The sequence below is a fragment of the Glandiceps talaboti genome, chromosome 9, assembly GCF_964340395.1.
Source record: "Glandiceps talaboti chromosome 9, keGlaTala1.1, whole genome shotgun sequence".
Taxonomy (NCBI): Eukaryota; Metazoa; Hemichordata; class Enteropneusta; family Spengelidae; genus Glandiceps; species Glandiceps talaboti.
The window spans coordinates 26,360,560-26,368,312 of NC_135557.1; the positions used below are offsets into that span (position 1 = coordinate 26,360,560).

The 7,753-nt window shown below is 35.5% G+C and overlaps 1 protein-coding gene across 1 annotated transcript in view; it reads right to left on the bottom strand.

The window, feature by feature from the left end:
- Positions 1–5,500, bottom strand: part of LOC144439699 (sulfotransferase 1B1-like) — an 84,638-nt gene extending 79,138 nt beyond the window's left edge. The window contains exon 1 of the mRNA XM_078128935.1: positions 5,397–5,500. The gene's annotated coding sequence lies outside the window, so the exon portion shown is untranslated. The remainder of the gene's footprint in view (positions 1–5,396) is intronic.
- Between the last annotated feature and the right edge of the window lie 2,253 nt (positions 5,501–7,753).

Genomic DNA, 7,753 nt, shown 5'->3' on the forward strand with positions numbered 1-7,753 from the left:
CATGTCAAACAAGAATGAATGTGATATGTTGGGTTTTGACACTGTGTCATGTCAAACAAGGATGAGTGTGGTGTGTTGGGTTTTGACATTGTGTCATGTCAAACAAGAATGAGTGTGGTGTGTTGGGTTTTGACACTGTCATGTCAAACAAGAATGAATGTGGTGTGTTGGGTTTTGACACTGTCATGTCAAACAAGGATGAGTTTGATGTGTTGGGTTTTGAGACTGTGTCATGTCAAACAACGATGAATGTGATATGTTGAGTTTTGACACTGTGTCATGTCAAACAACGCAAACAACGAGTGTAAAGGGTGAAATCGTTGTGTTACGTTTTTGTTTTTGTTGATGTTGATGTTGTTGAATTTTAATGACAACAAGTGATATTATGTCTTGTTTCTTAGGGACCGGTCAGTTTCTTCGGCCTGGGGGGGGGGGGCGGTGGATTGGTAGGGGGGTCACCCTGTTTTTGAAATTGGCAGTAGGGGGGGTCATGCTGTTTTGAAAATTGTGGAAGGGGGGGGGGTCATTGTGTTTTAGATTGTGATGGAAGAAAAAAATCCTTTCTACAATGGCATATAGCCTTGTCTGAAATGTAGTACATGTCAATATTTGTTCTTGTCCCTGTTTCTTACATGAATTCTTTAACATTACTTATTAGTTCAAACCTAACTATACATATTCATATACATTGTACATGTACCGGTATTACCTAGTTACCACACTAGTTACAGAACATGTAATGTAAATGCTTGGCTGTTTCACAATCAATGCTTCACTTATATTGCAGTTTGGGGCAAAAGTGAACTTGAAGGTTTCGTAATGGTAATTTTCATAGATAGTTTATAAATGAAGTTAATCTAAATTGTTCTACTCATCATGCTATTGACACTACAAATCACCACATCTCATCAGATTCCAGTTACTATTATACACTAGGTATGACCACCTAAAGTTCTCTAACATACCGGTGACTTTATTATACATGCAATATCAATGCCCCTATATACAAATGTTACGTGTCCATTTTATGTGATATGAGAAACTCATTTAAAAACGTTTTATGTTTAGCTTTTCGAAGCTTGGAAATATTACCTCAAAGGTTATGATAACCTAAACATTGCCTTAGTATCTCAAGCAAAAAACTCCAGATCTGCCAGGGGAAAACCCCAAGGACTCCCTCACCCCCAGAGGTCACTCATACATTCAACCAACAATCAGATGCACCAACAACCTTTTTACTGTCATAATGGTATTAAACTTTTCTTAAATATTTTCACCCTATTCTAATTTGATATGATATTGTCTTTTCAAGATCTGAAACGTTTGCCAAGATAGTCTAAAATTGCCTTAAACTCCAAATCTCCCCTACCAATGATACTACCATTATAGATGTGCTGACCTTTACTACATGTATATAATGATGCCATTTAAACTTTTTAAGAACATATTTCAACCCTTAGTGTAAGTTATAAAGAATAGTTTCTGATACTTGCTGTCTTGTAAAGCATGGATTAAGTTATTGCTTGAAAGGGTCTGAATAGCCTAAATATTGGCTTTAAGAGTAAAAATCCTCCAGGGTTTCTAGAGGGAGACCCCCTCAGACCCCCCCCCCCCACATGAGGTGGACATATCCCAGTCTCAAGCTCTTCCCCTCTTACTGTCAAGATGCTATCAAAGTATATTTCAAAAGTATTTCAACCCTATGTAGTTGCTTTTAACATGTTGGTGTTGTCTTGTAAGGCTTGGAAATTATTGTCTGAAAGGGTCTGAATAGTCTCAAAATTGACTTTTCAGAGTTCAAAACCTCCAGGGCTTCTAGGGGGAGACACCCTAGGACCCCCCCACATGAGGTGTACACATCCTAGTCTCAAGATCTTCCCCCTACCTCTTACTGTCAAGATCCTATCAAACTATATTTCAAAAAAATTTCAACCTTATGTAGTTGCATTTTACATGTTGGTGCTGTCTTGAAAGCTTGGAAATTATTTTCTGAAAATGTCTGAATAGTCTCAAAATTGACTTTTCAGAGTTAAAAACCTCCTGGGCTTCTAGGGGGAGACCCCCTAGGACCCCCATAAGAGATGTACATATTCCCTTCTCAAGCTTTCCTACCCTTCACTGCCAAGATGCTATTAAACTCCTTTTCGAATATATTTACCCTGTATAGTCAATAATTATAAATATGATAGTGCTAACCCGGGATCTTATAAAGTAGATGCAAGACAGTCAAGCAGTCCACACTGAGTCACGATAAAAAAATACCTGTCATACGAATATTATATATGGGGGGGGGGGGGTCATCATGTTTTAGAATTAAGTGATAGGGGGGGTCAGCCTGTTTTTGCTTTTACAGATAGGGGGGGTCAGTGACTTTTTGTCGGTCCGATTTAAGAATCCACCGCCCCCCCCCCCCAGGCTGGAGAAACTGACCGGTCCCTTAGGACGGTCTTTCTTCATTATGGCGCCCTTTACGGCAGGATTACAAAAAAATTACAACGTCAGTGGTTGTCAGATGGTAAGCCTCGAGCGCGTATCTGAGCTAAAATCCTCGTTTATTACTAAATGTAATATTTTGATTTAATAGAACAAATGGTTCAAAGTTTCTTATATATTTTGACCGACCGACCGACCAACCGACCGACCACCGGACCGACCAACCGACCGACCGACCGACCAACCAATCAATCCATTGTTAAGTACGGGTGCCCTTAGAGGAAGAAGAGGTGAAAAAAGGTGTGTTCTTTGTCTTTGAGGTAATTAATGTATCTATCTATCTATGTATTTTAGCAAACTTTTTCATCCCACCATAAGCCAGTCTGACATCATCTTTCAAAAGTGTTTCGAGAATATCTAGGATTTCCAGCTGGGAATATGTAAAATGGATTCTCGGGGGCACCCATGTATAGTTTGCAAAATAAGATAGTTAAGAATGTTCTGAGTCTGACCTACCCAAAAGGTAGTCACCAAGAAATGGACACTACTGCATACAATGATTGTGTTACTTGTTACTTGTTACTTGTTACTTGTTACTTGATACTTGATATTTGTTACTTGTTACTTGATATTTGTTGCTTGTTACTTGATATTTGTTACTTGTTACTTGTTACTTGATATTTGTTACTTGTTACTTGTTACTTGTTACTTGTTACTTGATATTTGTTACTTGTTTCTTATTACTTGATATTTGTTTCTTATTACTTGATATTTGTTACTTGTTACTTGTTACTTGTTACTTGTTACTTGATATTTGTTACTTGTTACTTGTTACTTGATATTTGTTACTTGTTACTTGTTACTTGTATTTGTTACTTGTTACTTGTTACTTGATATTTGTTACTTGTTACTTGTTACTTGATATTTGTTACTTGTATTTGTTACTTGTTACTTGATACTTGTTATTTGTTACTTGTTACTTGATATTTGTTACTTGTTTCTTATTACTTGTTACTTGTTATTTGTTACTTGTTACTTGATATTTGTTACTTGTTACTTATTACTTGTTACTTGTTACTTGTTACTTGTATTTGTTACTTGTATTTGTTAACACCTTGTAATCTATTTTGGGTTTCTATTTTCCCAGCAAATGTTAATAAACTTTATATCGTAATCTTCAAGTGTTGGTTATCTATTTCAAAGCTTACATTTTTATCAGTCCTTTTCATACATTTCTACATTTACATACATTACTTTTATCATAGTCCAGATGTGGTGATAGATTAGTATGAAACATGAAACAAACAGCATTTTCTCTTGTAAGTTGATGAGCAAAATATAACTAGATACCAGTATTGTTTATAATCAGGTGTAAAATGGACATGCGTTCTTAGCTAGGAAAATTCTTTGTACCCGTTTTACAATGTTGAATAGTTACAGTACATAAAGAATTAATCACATTCAGTGAACTACAGATGCAGTGTCATAGAATAGTTACAGTACATAAAGAATCATTCAGTGAACTACAGACGCAGTGTCATAGAATAGTTACAGTATATAATATAATATAATATAATATAATATAATATAATATAATATAATATAATATAATATATGATATGATATGATATGATATGATATACATGTATGATATGATAATTATGATATGAAATACGTGCACATCTTCTACTGTGTGACGTCAAACAGGGGGTGATTTCAGAGCATATCACCCCTGTTCTACCGGAACTTTTTTCGCCCACGCTACGATCACGATCATAATGTACTTTCGAAACGTAAATACACACATTACATACATCCTTGGGTGGCATGAGTTTTGTGCGGAGGGGTTCCTTTATTTATATTTAATAGATTTGATATATTTTATCGAAAAATCATGTAGATTATGGCAATATTTATGGAGCAATGGTAAGCTTACATAGCCGTCGAACGCAGTGTTTTGCTATGTGGTGAAAAATAAGTCCCTTTCAGTTTTCATAAAATTCGATCCAAAACTGTTGAAAAAATATTTTTAAAAAGATTATTATGTGATAAATATATAATCCCAAGAAATCAATGTAGTGCATAACACATTTGGTATGTTCAAGGAGTCATATATCTTACAGCATGTCTCCAAAGTTTGTAGTGCATAATATTTAAAGAATTGTTAAGCACGATTTAATCAGGGATCGGAGGCTAGAAGCAATTAAGCGATTGAATTTCCCGTTCCAAAATACATAGTACAAATGGGCGTCGCTACCTTGTATGGTTACATTTGACTAAAGTTGTCTTTGGCTAACTTGTCTTACACGTGAAAAATAAGTTTTGTTTAAACCAAATCCCCGGCATATGGATGCTACTATAATTGGCTGCTTTCAAACATATGTCGATGAGCGATGGGGGCGCACTATTTTAGTTTACTGGACAGTTCAGCTGTCTACGTGACAGACGAATTTTATGATATCCACAGGTCTATTTTTTGCAGATCAAATGCTCAAAGTAGATCCTTCAGAGACTATCAATTTCACAGGTCAATGAAACACCAAAAAAGTATGATTATATGAAACTCAGCTATCAATTAAATATATACAAATATGTCACTGCTTTAACGCAAACAACTTTTCTTGTAAGAATTGACATTCATTTAGCCTATTTACTAAATTTTCAATCATCTGTGGGGAAAAACTGTCGCGAGAGGGCGCCAAGATCAGGGCCGATAAGATGTACAGGTAAGTTGCTTTACTGTTAGACTTGGAATTGGACTTCATTTCATCAGAAACATTAAAGATGATGACGATGGTTTACGAAAATAAGAAAAAGAAACAATTATTGTCCACTTGGAAATAATCTAGTCCATGGTCCTGGTAATCTAAGACAAACAACCTAATTTCATGGCGTACAATGAGTGAAATAAATACATATGTACATATCTACAAGAGATTTGTTGAAAACAAAACTGCACAAACCTTATACAGATAAGCATCCAGGAGACATGTTGCTCTAGAATTCAAAGCTGGTTGAAATTCTCTTTTGGTAAATAATACAACCACATGCTCGTATAGAGATAGAATCTTTGTGCAGCCGATGGGATGTATATATTATAGTTATTCCGGAATGCCTCGTGTTGTCCTTTCGAGAAACATGTGTTGACTTTCAAGTATGTTTCTTGTCGTCTATGTACACCATAATATGTACATCCCCTATAATGAAGATATATGTAACTGGAAGAATCCAAAATGGTTTGTGGTCTCGTCACTGTATTGGCGATTTCCCCGTCATGCTTCCCTCAGGTGTACGCACTCATGTACACACAACAACGAGAGCACATATGAGTAACGGCATCTACGAGATACACCTGAGTTGTAATAATAAGCTTAAGCTACATGTAAATTTTGTAAGCACCTGTTCATTGTCATGAAAGTGACTCGTTGTCACGATATTCAAAGCCCTATCACATAATGACAATATTCCGCAAGGTGTTAAATCCAGAATATTCATGAATTTCATAAACTTTATTTAAAAGTGTCATGGATGACAGAACATCAACAGACTTTTCTATTATCGTCAATTCCGGTTTGAGTGTTCTAAAGATCAGCATGGGCTTTACTTCTAATATTAGTAATAAAGCATGGTGTGACGTCAGTTGTTGCAGTGACTATATTGTATAGATTTATTGGACTGGCTAGGTAAAACATTCGTGACGGTGATTTCCGATGCTAGTCTCAAACGAAAAAGCGGGTCTCATGTTAAATAATACGATGTTTAGTATTTGCGGCTACACTGCCTACGGATAATGTTGACCACTAATTAACAGATAGAACTATCTTTTGATAGGTAATTGACCAATTGTACATAATATATCTATGAAAATATGTCCCATTTCCAGCTGGGGCAGGTTTCAAAACAAATGTTCGACACATTTTCGAAACATGATTTTACAACATAATATGTATGACAAGGAGAATATCTCCACCAAAACGACGTTAGTATTTTAGTTATTACGTACGTACACAAGGAAAATATCTCCACCCAAAACGACTAGTTAGTATTTTAGTTATTACGTACGTACATACATACATACATACATACATACATACATACATACATACATACATACATACATACATACATACATGCATACATACATACATTCATACATGCATACATACATACATACATACATACATACATACATACATACATACATACATGCATGCATGCATGCATGCATGCATGCATGCATGCATACATACATACATACATACATACATACATACATATACATACATACATACATACATACATACATACATACATACATACATACATACATACATACATACACATACATACATATACATACATACATACATACATACATACATACATACATACATACACATACATACATACATACATACATACATATATACATATATGATGTAAGATGATCTTGTATTCATTTAAATCATCACCGATTTGTAGTCTACACACAGGGTCCATTTCTGGCATATTGCATTGCATCAGCAAGTTGATAAACGCTGATAAGACAGCGATAACGATAGGAAACACTACAAGACAGTTAGAGGAAATAATAGCTATGATGGCAATATTTAAAACTTCTTTTAAATGTACAGAAAAACAATAAAACAATTATATTAGAAATCCGGGAAATCATGATAAAAATGCTGTTTCCCCCCCCCCCCCCCCCCGACCATGTGGTCTGCATTTTGTAGTTTTAAAGGACTGCATGAGTTGCGGATCTCGTCAACAGCATCCTCGAGAATTTGATTTGAAAAAAAGAGACGAAAAAGGTTTAGGAAATGACCTCGTTCTGAAATGATACTCAGATCTCGAACTCATTGATATAGCCGTGTTTTATTGTGAATGGCTAACCTGAAATATCGATTGTAGGGGACCGTTTAGTAGTAGAAACACGGATCACAAAAACATGATAAAACATGTACATAAGGGGATTGTCGGAGGACAAAATAAGACAATAATAGTAAAAATACTAAAAATGGTACCAGCATTTATGACAGTTGACTCTTTATGACAGGCAACAGTATCAATGACATGATTCAATGTAGAAAGGGTATAGCATTGTTATAGCTATGTTCCTCCCTTTCTCTCTATGCTTTTGTGTGTTAACCGCCTATCTGTTTGTATCTTTGTCTCTGTCTGTCTGTCTGTCTGTCTGTCTGTCTGTCTGTCTGTCTGTCTGTCTGTCTGTCTGTCTGTCTGTCTGTCTGTCTGTCTGTCTGTCTGTCTGTCTGTCTGTCTGTCTGTCTATCTATCTATCTATCTATCTATCTATCTATCT